The following is a 19524-nucleotide window of genomic DNA, read 5'->3' as shown; positions in this document are numbered from 1 at the left end:
GCCGGCCGGCCCTTGGGCGCGCCAAGGAGGGGGAGTCCTCCTACTCCTAGTAGGAGTAGGACTCCCCCTTTCCAAGTCCAACTAGGAGGAGGAAGGGGGAAGGAAGGAGAGGGAGAGGAGAAGGAAGGGGGGCGCCCCCCTCCCTAGTCCAATTCGGACTCCCTATAGGGAGGGGGCACGGCTGTCCCTTGTGGGCTGCCTCCCCTCTTCCCTATGGCCCATGTAGGCCCAATAGTTCCCCCGGGGGTACCGATAACCCCCCGGCACTCCGATACTTATCCGGTGACCCTTGGAACTCATCCGGTGTCCGAATATAGTCATCCAATATATCAATCTTTATGTCTCGACCATTTCGAGACTCCTCGTCATGTCTGTGATCACATCCGGGACTCCAAACTATCTTCGGTACATCAAAACACATAAACTCATAATACCGATCGTCACCGAACATTAAGCGTGCGTTAAGCATGCAGACCCTACGGGTTCGAGAACTATGTAGACATGACAAAGACACATCTTCGGTCAATAACCAATAGAGGAACCTGGATGCTCATATTGGCTCCCACATATTCTACGAAGATCTTTATCGGTCAAACCGCATAACAGCATACGTTGTTCCCTTTGTCATCGGTATGTTACTTGCCCGAGATTCGATCGTCGGTATCTCAATACCTAGTTCAATCTCGTTACCGGAAAGTCTCTTTACTCGTTCTGTAACGCATCATCCCGCAACTAACTCATTAGTCACATTGCTTGCAAGGCTTATAGTGATGTGCATTGTCGAGAGGGCCCAGAGATACCTCTCCGACAATCGGAGTGACAAATCCTAATCGGAATGATATAAGGAAATATGAATAACACTCTGTTTGTCTATGTATTCACACATGTACTAATGATGTGATGATCTTGCTTTTGAACTACGGGCATCGGTTGAGCAATAGGAGCTTGTGGTGGTATGAGTGTTGAAGTGGTTTGATGATGTGTGAAACTTCCATCTTCTTCATCATCATCATGAGATTCTTGTTCCATTGGAAGAAGAGAACCAACACACATGGCCAAAATATCTTGATAAGAATCTTCTTCACCTACATCACTTAGATCAACTTGCTCCCCATGGGAGCCATTAAATTCATCAAACACCACGTCACAAGTTTCTACAACACATCCATTGGATTTGTTGTAGACTCTATAGGCATGAGAGTTTGATCCATCGCCAACAAATATGCCCTCAATTGTTTTGGATTGAAATTTTTCTAACCATTCTCTTTTGTTGAGGATGAGACATTTGCACCCAAATACACGAAAGTACTTGACATTTGGCTTGTTCCCGGTTAGGAGCTCATATGGAGTCTTTTCCAATATTGTGTGGAGGAAGAGCCGGTTTGATGCATGGCATGGAGTGTTGACAGCCTCGGCCCAAAAACTATGTGGCGACTTGTATTCATCCAATATGGACCTTGCCATCTCTACAAGTGTATGGTTCTTCCTCTCGGCTACACCATTTTGTTGAGGAGTGTATGGTGCGGAATATTGATGATCAATTCCTTCATCACAAAGAAATTCTTCCAAGGTGTAGTTCTTGAACACGGAGCCATTATCACTTCTTATTGCCAAGATTTCTTTGTCAAACTTGCGTTGTGCTTGCTTGGCAAAATCAATGATAGTGATTTTCTTCTTGTGCTTGGACTTGAGGAAAAACACCCATGTATATCTTGAGTAATCATCAACAATGACAAGTCCATACTTTTTCCGACCAAGACTATCCCATGAAGTAGGCCCAAAAAGATCCACATGAAGGAGCTCCAAAGGCCTTGAAGTGGATACAATATTTTTGGGTGGGTGCTTTGATTGATGTTGCTTCCCGGCTATGCATGAACTACACACACGATCTTTCTCAAATGAGACATTGGTTAGTCCAAGCATGTGATTACCCTTTAAGATATCTTGAAGATTTCTCATGCCGACATGGGCTAGCCGGCGATGCCATAGCCACCCCTTGTCGGCCTTGGCCATTAGACAATTTGCATGGAATGTGCTCTCTTTCGAGAAATCAACCGTGTAAAGGTTGCCGTCCAACTCTCCAACAAAGGCCACTTCGAGAGTATCTCTCTTAAAGACTTTCACATATGTTAGTCCAAATAGTGTATCATAAACAACAGAAGCCAATTGACGAACAGAAAGCAAATGGTATTTAAGGGATTTCACAAGCATGACATTTGCAAGAGACATGTCATTTGTGATAGCCACCTTGCCCAACCCGAGCACCTGTCATTTTGATTCTCCACCAAACACAATGCTCATAAATGGTTGAATAGCTTCCATGAAATCGTAAAGCAATTTGCTATCTCAGGTCATATGGTTGGTACATCCACTATTGATCACCCATTTGACTCCACCAGAGAAAGCAACCTACCCACAATTATGACTTGGTTAGAGGCACCCATTTTGCAATGGGACCTCTCAAGTTAGTCACAAGGGTCTTAGGGACCCAAATAGCATAAAACCGGAATGCATTACGAGGACCAACAAATTTTGCATAAACTTCTCCATCCTTAGTTTTATGAAGTACATAGGATGGAGGCATGAACTCTTTTGTCTTGTTGAGAGTGGGCATGCCCCTTGTGTCCATCCCACTCACAAACTTACCTTTCTCCTTGTGCCCTCCTCGAACAAATGTTTCCTTGAGAGGGGTGATGCACTTTTGAGAAGACGTCTTCTTCTTGCTTGTGCTTGGGTCAAACCCGAGCCCTTCCCTGGCAAACACTTCATTGTGTTGACTCAACACCTCATTAAGGTTCTTTTGTCCTTGAGCACATGTCATGAGTCCTCTCTCGAGTTGTGCCTTTGAAAGCGATTCTCCTCAAGAATAGATGTTAGGTCACCACTAGAGTTAGTAGTACAAGCATCAACATTGATAATAGGAGAAGAATAAGCCTTGGCTAGGGTTTCAAGATAAGTAAGCTTGAGTGTCTTGAAACCCTTTGTAAGAAGGGTGAGCTCTTCTCCCTTAGTCTTGAGGGACACATATAGAAGCTCACAATCCTTAGAGAGAGAAGCATGAGATTTCACAAGCTTACTTTTCTCATTCATCAAATCCTTACAAGAGTCCTTAGCCTTTTTCAAGGAGGCAAGTTCTTTAGCATGAACATCAATGTTTGCACCAATTTTCAAGCATAGTTCGTCATTTCGTGCTTCCTCATATTGGAATTTCTGCTCAAGGATTTCATATTTTTCCTTTTCCTCGGTGACGAGGGTTTCGAGTTCCTTAATGGTGATAGTGTGCTTACTCACCATCTCCATAAGCATAAGAAACATAGTGAGCTTCTTTCCTTTGAGGGAGCACATGAAATTTAGTTTAGCAAGCATAGGATCATCTATATCATCATCATCATAATTATCCTCTGCATCAAGATACTCTTCACAAGGAGTAGAAGGAGTGAAAATAGGAGGTTTGACCATGGGGTTACCTTGACCTTGTCAGGAGAGTTTTGGTCCTCTCCATCTTCTACCACGGCCTTTGCCATTAGGCACTTGTGAGCATTCCATTGTAGTCTTTCATATAGTTGTAGGTGACAAGATCACCACTATTGTTGACTAGCCTCAAGGTGTTTTAAGAATCTTGAGCTACTCTGGCAGCACCACTAACATCATCCGGATCGGATTCTTCATGAGAAACCATTGCTTTCCCATCTTTCTTCTTGAGCTTGGAGTTCAAAGGATTTGGCAACTTCTTCTTGGGAAAAGTCTTGGTAAACCTTGGTTTATCCTCTCTCTTCTCATAAGGGCAATCGTTGGAGAAGTGGTTGGTTTCTTCAAAGTTTCTTCTTCTGGAATCTTCCCTTGAATTTTCTCGTGCTAAACTTCTTGACAAAGAGGGTAATGTCTTCATATGAAGGGCTCTCATCGGAGTCAATCTCATCACCATCTTATTCATCATCATCTTCTTCTTCTTCATTTTGCTCTTCTTCACATACATGCTTGGCCTTCAATGCAAGATTGATCTTTGATGTTGAGGTACCATGCATGGCAAGATGTTTTGTAGCATTTGCCTTCGACTCTTCAAATAGTTGGAAAGTGGATATGATGTCATACAGAGTCATTTCCTTGAATCCATGTTGTTGTATTATGTCCCACACCATTTGGTGATGATATGGAGCAAGAGCATGAAGTAACTTGTCCACGAGAAATCGCTCAGTCAAGTTGAATCCATCTTGTGTCTTGTTACAATCGCAAGACTCGATGTCAGCAGTGAGAGTCATGAGACGCTCAAGGAGCTGCTTGGGGATTCACCTTTCTCCATACAATTTTTTTGCAATTGACCAGTGGCAATTTCATATTAAGCAAGCCGGAGAGTGGAGGTACCGGCCTTGGTCCTCATAATGCTATCCCATAATTCCCTGGCACTTGTGATGTGTATGTATGGTCTCCCTTGCTTGTCAGTCATACCTCTCCTTATGCACATGGTTGCTGTTTCATTGAGATTCTTGTAATATATTTCTCTTGGTGTAATATTCTTCGGGTCAACAACTTTGTAGCCATACTCCAAGATATCCAACATCTCATCATTCCCATATTGAAGATGATCCTGCATAGCAACTCTCCACAAAGCAAAATCGGTATTGTCATCAAGTAAAGGAGGTTTGCCTTGAGGGTTATACTTTGGTTTCTCTATTTGAGGTCTTGCATAAAGCCAAGGAACACTGGAGTGATCATTACTAGGAGGTTGTTGGCCAAGTGAAGGAGTAGGCACAGTTGGCCTCGAGGCCCCAGCACCCAAAATTGGTGCAAGCATCGTGGTTAATGTGGCTAATCTCATTTGGACAAAGGCCTCAAGAGAAGCATCATGGTCCTCCTTTTGCTTAGCAAGGGCCCGTTCCAGATCCTCAGAAGTAAACGACTTAGCTTTCATGGAAGCCGCGCCCTTATCCTTCGGATCCACAACTAGGGGAGTCCCATCGGGGTTCATCTCGCTCTAGGGCGGTAAGGCGCAAGAATAGAGCATGAGGCCCTAATACCAATTGAAAGGATCGAGATGGACCTAGAGGGGGTGAATAAGTACAATTACAAATTTTAATTGTTACTTAGCAATTTTAGGCAATAATGCGGAATATGAAAGTGAGCCTAACAATTGCAAGTATGATAGTAAGAGCTAAGCAAGGTAAACAAGTAACACAAGTAAGTGAGTAAGCAAGCACAAATTAAGTAAATACTAAGAGACAAGTAACCACAAGTAGTTAGTTAGGGTTAGGGATAACTGCAACTCTGAGAGATGAGGATGTATGCCGATGTTCACTTCCTTGGAGGGAAGCTACATCACCATTAGAGAGGTGGATGTTACCACGAAGGCACACCAACGCCATGAAGGATCACCCTATTCTCCCTTTGAGACAACACCACGAAGGCGTTTCTCAACCACTAGTGGTAGACCTTGGGGTAGTCTCCAAACCCTCACAAACTTTCCAGGGGTAATCACAATGGTCGATTCGTCTCCGAATGACTCCTACCGCCTAGGAGTCTCCAACCTCCAAGAGTAACAAGAACGATGGGGAAAAGCTCAAGACTTTCTCGAAACACGAATTCCTTTGGTGCAAAGGTGGGGAAGGAGTGGATCTATCACTTGAGTGGACAACTTCTCTAAAATGCTCTCAAATCCATTAGGGATCTAAGATTTGGTGTAGAGTGTGTGAGAGAGAGTGAAACGTGTTCTTGAGAGTGTTCAAAGTGAATGGTCAACCCTCTCCCGGGGAGAAAGAGGGCTATATATAGTGATGGTGCAAATATGGCCGTTGTAGTGTAAGTGACAGGGCAGGCCAGACATCCGGGTTAGGGGCCGGACATCCGGCCTGGCGTGAAATTTGTGAAATGAACCAGAAAGCAGAGGATAAAACAGAGGGGCCGGACATCCGGGGCGAAGCCCGAACATCCGGCGTGGCTGGAAGTCCCGGACATCCGGCAAAGTGGCCGGGCATCCGGCGAATTCCTAGAACGTAGATGCTCTCTGGATAGCAGTGGCCGGACATCCGAGATAGAGCCCGGATATCCAGCGTTGTTGGAAGACCCGGACATCCGGCAAAGTGGCCGGACATCCGGCGAATTCATAGAAGCTTACTGGTGTCTGGGCAGCAGGAGTCGGATATCCGGCGAGTAGCCCGGACATCCGGGATGCAGCCCGGACATCCGGCTTGGGAGCAGAGGCAGAGACTCTCCTGCAGATTTATGATATGAGGCCAAATGTGGAGAAGCTAGGAATATTCTTGAACTGAGCAAGTCTTTCACTGGTCCTACCAATCCCCTCTTAATAGTGCGGGATCCCTATACTCAAGAATAAAAAGAGATAAATTCATTTTGATCTAGTATGCCTTCCTTGAATAGAAACAACTCCGTATGTCCTTGAATAGAAATAACACCTCAGGTTCACTTGACGAACATAGTTAGTCCCCTACATGTATATTGTCATCAACATCAAAACTTGATGTAAGGGCATGATTGCACTTTCACCCGTGTCGAGAGGTATGAGACCTCTGACAAGTACTTTGCCTACAAGAAGGAGGAGAATAGCTCAGCCAGTGAGCATGTGCTCAGAATGTCTGGGTACTACAATCGCTTGAATCAAGTGGGAGTTAATCTTCTAGATAAGATAGTGATTGACAGAGTCCTCTAGTCACTATCACCAAGCTACTAGAACTTCATGATGAACTATAATATGCAAGGGATGATGAAAATGATTCCCGAGCTCTTCGCGATGCTGAAATCGGCGAAGGTAGAAATCAAGTAAGAGCATCAAGTGTTGATGTAGGATCGAAAGTATGTCTAGAGGGGGGTGATTAGACTACTTGACCAAATAAAAATCTAGCCTTTTCCGAATTTTAAGTCTTGGCAGATTTTAGCAACTTGGCACCAGTCAAGCAACCAACCTACACATGCAAGTCTAAGAGTATAGCAGCGGAATGTAAAACATTGCACATGAAGGTAAAGGGAGGAATTTGGAGGGAGCAAACGCAATGTAGACACGAAGATTTTTGGCGTGGTTCCAATAGGTGGTGCTATCGTACATCCACGTTGATGGAGACTTCAACCCACGAAGGGTAACGGTTGCGCGAGTCCACGGAGGGCTCCACCCACGAAGGGTGCACGAAGAAGCAACCTTGTCTATCCCACCATGGCCATCGCCCATGAAGGACTTGCCTCACTAGGGTAGATTTTCACGAAGTAGGCGATCTCCTTGCCCGTACAAACTCCTTGGTTCAACTCCACAATCTTGACGGAGGCTCCCAAGTGACACCTAACCAATCTAGGAGACACCACTCTCCAAAGGGTAATAGATGGTGTGTTGATGATGGACTCCTTGCTCTTGTGCTTCAAATGATAGTCTCCCCAACACTCAACTCTCTCTCACAGATTTGGACTTGGTGGAAAGATGATTTGAGTGGAAAGCAACTTGGAGAAGGCTAGAGATCAAGATTCATATGGTTGGAATTGAATATCTTGACCTCAACACATGAGTAGGCGGTTCTCTCTCTCAGAAAATGTATGATGGAAGTGTAGGCATGTTCTGATGGCTCTCTCCACGAATGAAGAGTGGGTGGAGGGGTATATATAGCCTCCACACAAAATCTAACCGTTACACACAAATCACCAAAACTCGGTGGGACCGAATAACAAAACTCGGTCAGACCGATCTAGTTCAAAATGTGAACGTTAGGCTTTTCGGTGGGACCGACATGTCAGCTCGGTGGGACCGATTTCATTAGGTTAGGGCATAACGTAATCTCGGTGAGACCGATTACACAAACTCGGTGGGACCGATTTTGGTAATAAGCTAACAGAGAGTTGGTCAGGCAAACTCGGTGGGACCGATTCGCTCATCTCGGTGAGACCGAAATGTTACGAAAGGGAAACAGAGAGTTTGCATTGCGAACTCGGTGGGACCGATCGGTTATCTCGGTTGGACCGAAATGTTACGAAGGGAAATAGAGAGTTTTCAATCCCATCTCGGTGAGACCGAGATCCCTATCGGTAAGACCGAAATGACTAGGGTTTTGTGGCAGTGGCTATGACAACTGAACTCGGTAGCGCCGGATAGAAGGCTTCGGTGGGGCCGATGAGGGAGTCCTGGATTAGGGGGTACTCGGACAGCCAGACTATATACTTTGGTCGGACTGTTGGACTATGAAGATACAAGATTGAAGACTTTGTCCCGTGTCCGGGTGGAACTCTCCTTTGCGTGGAAGGCAAGCTTGGCAATTCAGATATGTAGATCTCCTCCCTTGTAACCGACTCTGTGTAACCCTAGCCCCCTCCGGTGTCTATATAAACCGGAGGGTTTAGTCCGTAGGAAAACAACAATCATAATCATAGGCTAGCTTCTAGGGTTTAGCCTCTACGATCTCGTGGTAGATCAACTCTTGTAATACTCATATTATCAAGATCAATCAAGCAGGAAGTAGGGTATTACCTCCATCGAGAGGGCCCAAACCTGGGTAAACATTGTGTCCCCCACCTCTTGTTACCATCCGCCTTAGACGCACAGTTCGGGACCCCCTACCCGAGATCCGCTGGTTTTGACACCGACATTGGTGCTTTCATTGAGAGTTCCACTGTGCCATCACGATAAAGGCTTGATGGCCCCTTCGATCATCGGCAACGATGCGATCCAGGGTGAGGTATTTCTCCCCGGACAGATCTTTGTATTCGGCGGTTTCGTACTGCGGGCCAACTCGCTTGGCCATCTAGAGCAGATTGAGAGCTACGCCCCTGGCCATCAGGTCAGGTTTGGAAACTTAAACTATATCGCCAACATCCGCAGAGACTTGATCTTTGACAGATTCGAGCCCATGTCAGGTGCGCCGCACAGTCACGACGAGCATGACTTAGCTCAGCCGTCGGACGGTGTTCGGAAGATCACACCTGTGGCTACTCCGCCCTTAATCCGGAGCAGATTGCGCCGTCTGAGGACGGGTGGATGGACCCCGCCACGCAGGCCGCACACTCAGCGGCGTTAGAGCCGAATACTGACTTCACCTCTTATGAGACCTGTGTTGCCGAACCCTTGGATTCATCCCCGGCCACGGGCTCCGAACCGCTTGCGTCCGTGCCTATCGAATCTGATTGGGCACCGATCATGGAGTTTACCTCCGCGGATATTTTTCAGCACTCGCCCTTGGGCGATGTGCTAAATTCATTAAGGTCTCTCTCCTTGTCAGGAGACCCTTGGCCAAACTATGTCCGGCTCGAGTGGGAAGCGGACGACGAAGAAATTCGTTCCCCACCCACCACCCACTTAATATCCACTGTCGACGATTTAACCGACATGCTTGATTTTGACTCCGAAGACATCGACGGTATGGACGACGATGCAGGAGAGGAGCAGGAACCACCGCCCACAGGGCGCTGGACAGTCACTTCATCACACGATATATACATGGTGGATACACCTAAAGAAAACAATGACGAGGAACGGAAGAATGCAGCGAAGGATAATCCCCTCGAGAAGCAACAAAAGCGACGACGTAGGCGCCGCTCCAAAACCCGCCTCGGCAAAAACAGCGATAACAGCGCAAGAAAGAATAATACCCCGGTCGGCTCCAAAGAAAACGACGACCACACGGACCCAGCGACAGAGCAGGATGAGCCAGTGGACGGCGAACATAGTACAGAGCCGCTGTCCGATCACGGCGACGCCGAAGGTAAATCTCATCAACCCGTCTCCGGAGAGGAGAACAGTCCGGACGATGATGCACACATCATCCCGGAAATGCATTTGGAGCAAGAGAACCTCCATAGAAGGCTTATTGCCACCGTGAGGAGTCTGAAGAAGCAGAAGCAAAGGCTTAAGGCCACGCAAAATACACTCAACAGTAGATGGAACAAAGTGCTAGACACTGAAGAAAAGTAGGGTGGCAGTCGCCACACAAAGAGCTATCCAAAGCGCAAGCTGCTGCCGGAATTCGATGACGAGGCTTTAGAGCCCATACAGCCAAAAAATAAAACGGCCGATCAGCCGGATCGACCACCCCGTGGCCGCGATAGGGCGGCTAACGATGGCGCACATAAGTCAGTACACGATTTACGTAAGGACTTGCACCAAAAAGCCGGTCTGACCAGGTCCATCTACGGATCCAGGAAGCACGCTCCGGCACGGAATCAAAACCGAGCACTACAACCGTCAGAATGCCATGACACATCCAAATACAGGGGTGCCGCGCACCCCCTATGCTTCACCGATGAGGTGCTGGATCACGAATTTCCAGAGGGATTCAAACCCGTGAACATAGAGGCATACGAGAGGTCTTTATCCTTCACATCCACATGGCTCGCGGAGATGATCTCCACGCCATCAAATACTTGCCCCTCAAGTTGAAAGGACCAACTCGGCACTGGCTGAAAAGCCTCCCTGAAAACTTAATTGGAAGTTGGGAAGAGCTTGAGGATGCTTTTAGGGCTAATTTTCAAGGGACTTATGTACGACCTCCGGATGCAGACGATTTAAGTCATATAATTCAACAGCCCGGAGAGTCAGCCCGAAAGCTTTGGAACAGACTCCTCACTAAGAAGAATCAAATCGTCGACTGCCCGGATGCCGAAGCCTTAGCGGCTTTCAAACATAGTGTCTGGGACGAATGGCTCGCCAGACACCTCGGCCAGGAAAAACCGAGGACAATGGCAGCCCTAACAAGCCTTATGACCCGCTTTTGCGCGGCCGGCAAGCTAAACACCGAACGCAAGGGGGGAGACACCAAGTGAAGACGAGGATGAGCCTCGCCAGCCAAACATTGGGGGACAGCAAAAATTCCCACTAGAGGTCAAAACAGTGAACATGATTCACATAACGAAGAGGAGGAGCAAACGCGCACTCCAAGACATATGCGCCGTGTAGCCCGTCACCCCCAAGTTCAACCCTTGGTCGGCCTGCCCTATCACTTTTGATCGCAGGGATCACCCGAATGGCATCCGGCATGGAGGATCGGCTGCCTTGGTGCTAGACCCAAGAATTGACGGATACCATCTCACCCGAGTCCTTATGGACGGCGCCAGTAGTCTTAATCTGATATATCAGGACACAGTCCGCAAAATGGGGATAGAGCCGACAAGAATTAGCCAAAGCAATACTACCTTTAAAGGAGTAATCCCAGGCCCAGAGGCCCGCTGCACGGGCTCTCTAGTTCTAGAGGTTGTATTCGGTTCTCCCGACAACTTCCGAAGCAAAGAATTAACCTTCGACATTGCTCCATTCTGAAGAGGCTATCACGCACTACTCGGAAGAACGGCCTTCGCTCGTTTTAATGCAGTACCGCATTACGCTTGTCTCAAGCTTAAAATGCCCGGTCCACATGGCATCATCATAGTTAGCGGAAACGCAGAGCGTTCCTTACGTGTGGAAGAATGTGCGGCGGCTCTAGTATCCGAACACTGAACGACCTCTCCAACCAGAATAAATGATCGGTCGTCAAGACCGCGGACATGGCTAGACAAGTCTGTCGCACAACTACCTATAACAGCTTAGATAAACCTGAGATTGGGTCGACGGATATATCCCCATAGGTGGTACTAGGGGCTTCCCGCATGTAAAAAGGACTACAGTTCGGCTTGACCCTATTTAGATTGCATTTTAATGGTTTATTAAGATAACCAATTTTTCGCACGAAGACTTTCACCTGGGTTCTTCTCTTTTATAGATGATCATCGTGCTACACCCTTCCAGGATACGGCACAATGGAGACACAGGCGCAGACGTGTAGCAGGGCCCCGCTCAAAGGTTTCTTTTTAGATTAAGACCCTGTGTAAACCTTTTTTACTGTCTCTTGTTGCTTTACACCCTCCGGATACTCAACACAACCGAAAGGGATGCTGGCGTTATTGACATTCCGTCACGTCAGACTAATGCACATACCTGGAAATTCAGGGCTCATTATCGAGGGCGTTACTCAGCCTAGTATATGTTGTAAAGTCCGAATACCTTAGGGAGTGTTCGGCGTCGCGAGTTTGGCCTTATATGCATCAGCTCCGAATCATGTCCTTGGTCAATAGTTGGGTTTGCCCGGCTCCCGTGTTTTGCTACCTTACGTTCCGCTCTATCGGCTAAGGTGGCACCGGGAGAACTACTGCGATTGTGCCCTGGTTCATCCGGATGAGCACCTTAGTAGAGAAAGCCAAAAACTGACTGTCATGATAAAGCGTGAGACTGGTCAACCACTCGATGACTCCGCGGAATCTTCTCGATTCCTCCGCATTAAGGAAGGACCGGTTTCCCGGTCATGTATGTACGCACACCATATTCGGATGAGCGCGGAAGTACCAGGGGCTATATAGTAGCCCCACCGTCAAACTCCTATGGCTAAGTGAAAGTGTTAAAGCTATATAGTCTGATTGCCTTGTTCGCCGCGCTATCACCTCCTTAATGGACCAAGACGTTGGATCAAGTGTGAATACGCGCTTTTCCAAACACCCCCGCATTATATGCGTGGGGGCTGAAGCCGACGACTGCAAACTTTCAGGTTATATACATACATAAACGGCCGCACATGAGGCATCATATTACTTTCAGGCAAAAGTATAAACATAGCCTTTATAATCCAAATAGCATTGTTTCTACAAATGGGATACATGTCACTCGAACATGATACTCTTCGAGCACTGAGCCTCTATTAAACGAGCACCTTCTAGGACTTCTTCAAAATAGTGCTCGGTAGAGACCTGGCCTACGGCCGGATCCTGGGTTGCAATAGCGGTGGCCTCCATCTCTGCCCAGTATGTCTTAACACGGGCAAGAGCCATCCGCGCACCCTCTATGCACGCCGACCTCTTTACAGCGTCGATATGCGGCACAGCACCAAGGAATCGTTGCACTAAACCAAAATAACTATTCGGCCTTGGTCCCTCCGGACAAAGATGATCCACGACAGACCTCATGGCAAGTCCGGACAACCTATGGAGCTCAGCCCACTCGGCCATTTGTTCATTTAGCAGCAGCGGACGCGTGGGAGCACTGAACTGTGACCAGAACAACCTTTCCACTTCATGATCTTTCTGATCTTTAAAAAACTCAGTCGCATCAGCAACCCTCGTTGCCAAGTCCAAGTACGCGTCTGCAGCACTCCATAATTGATCCAGAGGGGCATACTTCGGATCTCCGAACTTCGTCCGCAACAAAAAGGGATTCCCAGCCGTGATATCTCCGGCTTGACGAAGCTCCTCTTTCGCTGCTCTGATTTTAGAGCGGGTTTCCTTGGCTGCTACCATGGCTTTCTTCAGGTCCACCGCTTTCGCTTGGCTTTCCTTTTCAAGAAGCTCGTACCGGTCGGCGGCATCCATCTTGGCTATTTTATCTTCGCTCTGGCGATAAGCAGCCTGTTTGGCTCTTAACTCTTCGGCCGCCTTTAGGGCAGCCGCATCACTTCTCCTGGCTTGTTCCTTGGCTCGGGCAAGCTCCGCCCGAAGGGTCTCCACGGCGGCAGCTCCATCTGCAGTCACAGCATATTATAGATACTAGCATCATGCTCCTCTTAATATCTGTTGACCACCGAAAATACATACCCTGTGCCTCGTCAAGCCGCTTGTTAACAAGCACGATGTCGGCATCTGCCGCATCAAGCTGCCGCCTCAGTTCGGCAAACTCACCAGTCCGGCCAGCCGTCGGACCCTCAGCCGCCTGCACATGTAAGCAGCATGATCATTACCTGGGACTATGATCCTCTGTTTGCCGCCTCTGGACAGCAACCAGAGTCTCAGGGGCTACTATCTGTATAGGACACACCTAGCGTGTGCGGTACCGTCAAAAAAATATTACTTTGCGTACCTCAAAGCCTCGTAGTAGGCTCATAAAAGCTTCATGCAACCCACTTTTGGCGGATGAAATCCTCTCAACCACCGTACTCATTAAAGTATGATGCGCCTCTGAGATAGCCGCTTGCTCCAGAAGACCCATCAGTTCATCCGGTCATGCACCGGACAGTCCCGGACTCTTTCTGTTGCTCTCCTTAGGACCCGAATACTCCGGACTTTGGGTGGCCGAAGGGTTACCTTCTGGCCTTGGCGGATCAGGAGAAATCCTCCATGAAGACACCTCAGGGTCGTCTGCCTCATGAGGCGAGGAGACAGGGGGAGGCATTTCGCTCTCCATCATCTCCGAAAGAAGATCCCCCGAAGACGAACTCTGTCGAGAAGGGCTACGATCCGAACTGCAAGACATACGTCTCGGTTATTGTCCTCGGAGATGAAGCAGGATATATTTACCAAAAGTACTCTCGTTCACTTACAGCTCGGTGGAGGGCTGACCCCCTTGCGGGCACGGTGCGGTAAGGACGCCCTCCGAGGCAGGGCCCCCTGACGAAGGTTTCTTCCCTCGTTTCCAAGTCTTCAGAGGCGGTCCTTTTCCTTCCTTGGGGAGAGGGAATTTTAGATTCTTCTCCCCGATTATCCTCCTTTGCGGAGACACTAATTCCCCCGGTTTGGATGAGTAATGCGTGAGGCCCGCTTTCGGCTTCTTTATTCCTCCCTTTATCTTCCTCTGATGGCACTTGATAAGGTGCGTGCTCAAGCATCCTGGCTAGTACAGGATCCGGTGAGCCTTCGGGAAGGGGGGCCGAACACCTGATCATCTTCGCCTTTTTTATCCAGTCCTGGTCAAAGAGCGATTTTTTCAGAATGATGTTGTGGCAAATAACAAGACAGCATGTTCGGCCGCGGAATTACTTACGTGGGTATCTGGATGATTGCAGTTTAGACCTGCATCCTCGATGGTGTGCGGACACTTTATTCGTGATCCGAAGAACAATCCATACATCTCTTCGAGCGTCATGCCGAAGAATTGCTGAATAGCTCGCGGTCCTTCCGGGTTGAGCTCCCACATACGGAGAGGTCGGCGTTGGCATGGCAGGACCCGACGAACTAGCACGACTTGCATTACCTTGACAAGGCTGACATCTCTCTTGAGGAGATCTCGGATGCGACTCTGCAATGTCGGCACGTCATTAACTGACCCCCAGTCCAGCCCCTTGTTGACCCATGACGCCAGTTGCGGCGGGGGGGGCGAACAGAAGGCGGGGGCAGCTACCCACTTAGCACTTCGGGGAGCTGTGATGTAAAACCACTCCCGCTGCCATAAGCCGGACATCTCCGGGAAGGAACCCTTTGGCCATGGAGCATCTGCGCCTTTGCTTATTATGGCACCTCCGCATTCTACGTGTCGCCCATCGATCATCTTCGGCTTCACATTGAAGGTCTTGAGCCATAAGCCGAAGTGTGGGGTGATGCGGAGGAAGGCCTCACACACGACGATAAACGATGAGATGTGAAGGATGGAATCTGGAGCTAGATCATGGAAATCGAGCCCGTAATAGAACATAAGCCCTCTAACAAAGGGATCAAGACTAAAGCCTAGCCCTCGGAGGAAGTGGGAAACAAATACGATACTCTCGTTGGGTTCGGGAGTGGGGATGACCTGCCCTTGAGCAGGCAGCCTGTGCAAGATTTCGGCGGTCAGATACCTAGCTTCTCTTAGCTTCTTGATGTCCTCCTCTGTGACAGAGGAGGCCATCCACCGGCCTTGAAGGTTGGATCCGGACATGATTGAAGGTCCGAAGCGCTTAGCCTGAGCCTTGGATGTTGGAATTCGAGGTGGGAGAAGGGAAGGATCGAGCACGAGAAGAAAAGGACCGGCCTTGGCCCCTTTATAAAGAGGGTGAATATCAAGCATCCTCCGCGTGGCCGTTTAGAACTTGCCTAAAATCGAGGAGTCATACCAGCAGGCACGGTTGGGTTACCCACATCCGTATTGATGAGAATCCCGTGATGAGGGGACACGATCTCTGCTTTGACAAGACGTGCCAAGAAAATGGCCTCGCAATATGTGCAGTAGCTGGTTGAGAAAAAGGTTGGAATAATGACCGGGCCGTGGTGTGATGTCACGCTATGAAATTTGTCAGAAGATTAGATTTGTGGAATATTATACTCTCTACGGTGGTGTGTGGAATTTGTTTTGCAGAGCCAGACATGATCCTTGTGTTCAAAATCTTCTATGGAGTATTCGGAGGAGGAACCCGCCTTGCAATGCCGAAGACAATCTGCGCGCTGGACTCATCGTCATTGAAGCCTGGTTCAAGGGATACTGAGGGAGTCCTGGATTAGGGGGTACTCGGACAGCCGGACTATATACTTTGGCTGGACTGTTGGACTATGAAGATACAAGATTGAAGACTTCGTCCCGTGTCCGGGTGGGACTCTCCTTTGCGTGGAAGGCAAGCTTGGCAATTTGGATATGTAGATCTCCTCCCTTGTAACCGACTCTGTGTAACCCTAGCCCCCTCCGGTGTCTATATAAACTGGAGGGTTTAATCCGTAGGACAACAACAATCATAATCATAGGCTAGCTTCTAGGGTTTAGCCTCTACGATCTCGTGGTAGATCAACTCTTGTAATACTCATATTATCAAGATCAATCAAGCAGGAAGTAGGGTATTACCTCCATTGAGAGGGCCCGAACCTGGGTAAACATTGTGTCCCCCGCCTCCTGTTACCATCCGCCTTAGACACACAGTTCGGGACCCCCTACCCGAGATCCGCCAGTTTTGACACCGACAACCGAGTTTGACTTTTGGTTTGAGACATATGTGGATATGAGAAAGTGGTTGAGGGTTTTTGGAGCATATCACTAAGCATTTTGAGCAAGTAAACCATTAAGCAACACCTCGTCCCCTTTTAATAGTATTGGCTTTTCCTATGGACTCAATGTGATCTTGGATCACTAAAAGTAAAATGTAGAGTCTTGAGCTTGAGCCAATATATGTCCTTAGCATTTTGAGGGGTACACATTCCTAATCCATGCCATGCCAATCATTGAGCTTTCCTGAAATATTTATATTGAAATAACATTAGCTCAATGAGCTATACGTTGTTAGGAATTACCAAAACCACCCAGTGATAGTTGCACTTTCAATCTCCCCCTCTTTGGTAATTGATGACAGCATATAGATCAAAGCTTCGACAAATGATAATAAGATTGAAATACATCGTCGCTTTGAGAAGTATGTGATCAGCAAGAGCTCCCCCTAAATTTTTGCATTACTTAAAATTTGCTCTTGAATGCAAATGAACAATCGATTAGGATCATGGGTCACTCTTCCATGTCACATACATCTTGGTGGAGCGCTCAAAATGATGAAAATGAAAAGCATGCACTCATCACCAAGAAAAGTGAATGATCATATAAAAGATATAAGAGATAATATCATCCAAGCAAGCATTAAAGTAGCACATGATCAAACACATGATCAAACAAGTATCTCACACAGACATAGAGTATCAACGAAGCACACAACAAGTTCAACCAAAAGCAAGAGAGACAAAGAAGCAAAACACTCTCTTTCAAAGCCTATGATCTATACACTTCTCCCCCGTTGGCAACAAGTTACCAAAAAGTTCGAAAATGCATAATGCTATGCGTCTCTCGGGCTTGGTCTTCGAGAGGTGGTGTAGAGAGAACTCCAAGGACGAAGGCATCTGCTGATGTAGTTGGAGCTAGTGGAGTGGCTGTTGGAGGTGGCACTGAAGCTGTAGCTGCTGGTGCTGACGCTGTAGCTCTAGTATCTGGTATTGGCACTGCAGCAGACCTCTGACCTTTAGGCACTCGCTGAAAAGCATCAGTAGTTGCCTTTCCTTTCCTCTCTTCGGCTTCCTCCTGGAGCTGCTCAACTGCTGTTTGTATCTCAGTAACCTTCAGATCAAGATCATAAAATTTTGTTTCTATGATCCTCTCCAAGCTCTCCTGATTTTGAGTCAGGGTGGCCAAGCCCTTCTCAATCCTCAAAGTAGATTGGATCAGATATGCCAGCTGATCTTGCTTGCTCTTCAGGAAAACTTGAGATGCTTCCTCAACACTTGGCATCTTGGCAGCTTTTTCTGTCTTAGCTTTAGCTCTCTTCTCTTGTGCTTGAGCTGATGAAGGTTCATTCTCATTCATGACAACTTCATTATCTTCAAACTCTCGGAGCAAGGGTAAATGCTCTTTGTCCAACAAGTATGTTCCTGTGCCCATCTTAGAATTGATGAGCTCCTAAATATGTGGAGCATACCCACAACTTCTCTTTTGGTTAGCAGCTGTCCTCTTGATTGTCTCTACAATCAGGCTCATGACTTTAAACTTTTGAGGAACATCAAAGATTTGCAACAGGTTGATGGAATGTCCTCTAATCATCTTGTGATCTCCTGACTTGGGTAGCAAGGTGTGCCTTAGGATGGTGTTGATGCTAGGCAAACCAGACAACAAGTAATGTACATACCCAAGCTTGTGTGTCTCCAAAGCTTTATCAGGGATCTCTTTGTACATGTTTTCCATAGTGTTGTGGTCTTTCTTCTTCTTGGCATACACATCCAAGTCATCCTCATGTTCTTCTGGAGCATTGATCAATCCAGCCCATTCTTCAACAGTAGATTGGTACCTTGTACCTTCAGACATCCATACTATCTTCCCATCTGGATAGAAGTAGGCAGTGGAATAAAACTACATGATTAGCTCATCATTCCATTTTGTGAGCTTCTGCCCAACAAACTTATCTACTCCACATGCTTTGAAGCTGTCATATACTCCTGGGAAGTGAACTTCATTCTCCTTGATGTATTCCCAATCAACCCATCTCATGTCACAGACAATTGGCTTCTTGTCAAGCAAAATAGTCTCATAGAAGTCTTGTTGTTCTTTTGTATGAAACCTGTAGTCAACTGCAGTCCTCCTCCTCACAGCATAGGGATCAGACTATCTCCACAATCTCAGTCCAGCATCTTTTCTAATGTGCATGTCCTCAGCCACTGGATGAGCATCACTGTGGTCTGGAATCTTGGGTTTCAGTTTCCTTAGCACTAGGGCTTCATCATCGTCTTCTTCAGCCTGAGGCACTGGGGCCTTGTTCTTCTCTTCTGCAGGAATATTTCTAGTGTTTCTCTTAGGCTTAGTAGGCTTCCGAGCTTGAGCTGTTGCTTTGGGAGCAGTCTTGGGCTTTGATGGAGCAGCCCCTGACTTGATAGCATCTCCCATAAGCTTCTGAGCTTTGGGTGCTGGTGCAGCATCCTCTTCTTCTTCCTCTTAATCTCTTACCATAGTTGACTTTCCAAGAACTTTTGCAGTAGTGGTTCTTGCCCTCTTCTTTTTCTTGTCATCTCCTGCTGCTTCACCATCATCTGATTCTGTGGTGAATTTCATAGTTTCTCCTGTTGGAACTTTCCTTGGTTGACATTGGGATTCTCTTGGCAGGTGCCTTCTTGTTCAACCCTGGCTTTGTTGCAGCAGCTGTGCCATACTCCTTCTTCAAGACTTTCTTCCTTGAGGTGGCCTCATCCTCAACAGCCACATAGTCCTCATCCTCAGAGTCTGAGGTTCTCTTCTTCCTTGCTCTAGTGGCTGCCTTGGGCAAGTTACTAGGTGTGCTCCTGCTGCCCTCATCATAGCTGCTTGAGGGATCTGAACCCTCACTCAATTGCACTTGTTCTTCAGATCTGTTCTGACTGTCACTCTGGTCAGACATCTTGGCAATC

At 47.5% G+C, this 19524-nt stretch overlaps 1 pseudogene; it reads right to left on the bottom strand.

The window, feature by feature from the left end:
* The window catches only part of LOC141026082 (uncharacterized), a 49179-nt pseudogene extending 29987 nt beyond the window's left edge, over positions 1-19192 (bottom strand).
* Positions 19193-19524: the final 332 nt, after the last annotated feature.

Source organism: Aegilops tauschii, chromosome 6 (genome assembly GCF_002575655.3).
Source record: "Aegilops tauschii subsp. strangulata cultivar AL8/78 chromosome 6, Aet v6.0, whole genome shotgun sequence".
Taxonomy (NCBI): domain Eukaryota; kingdom Viridiplantae; phylum Streptophyta; class Magnoliopsida; order Poales; family Poaceae; genus Aegilops; species Aegilops tauschii.
This window is presented reverse-complemented; position numbering and strand designations above follow the sequence as displayed.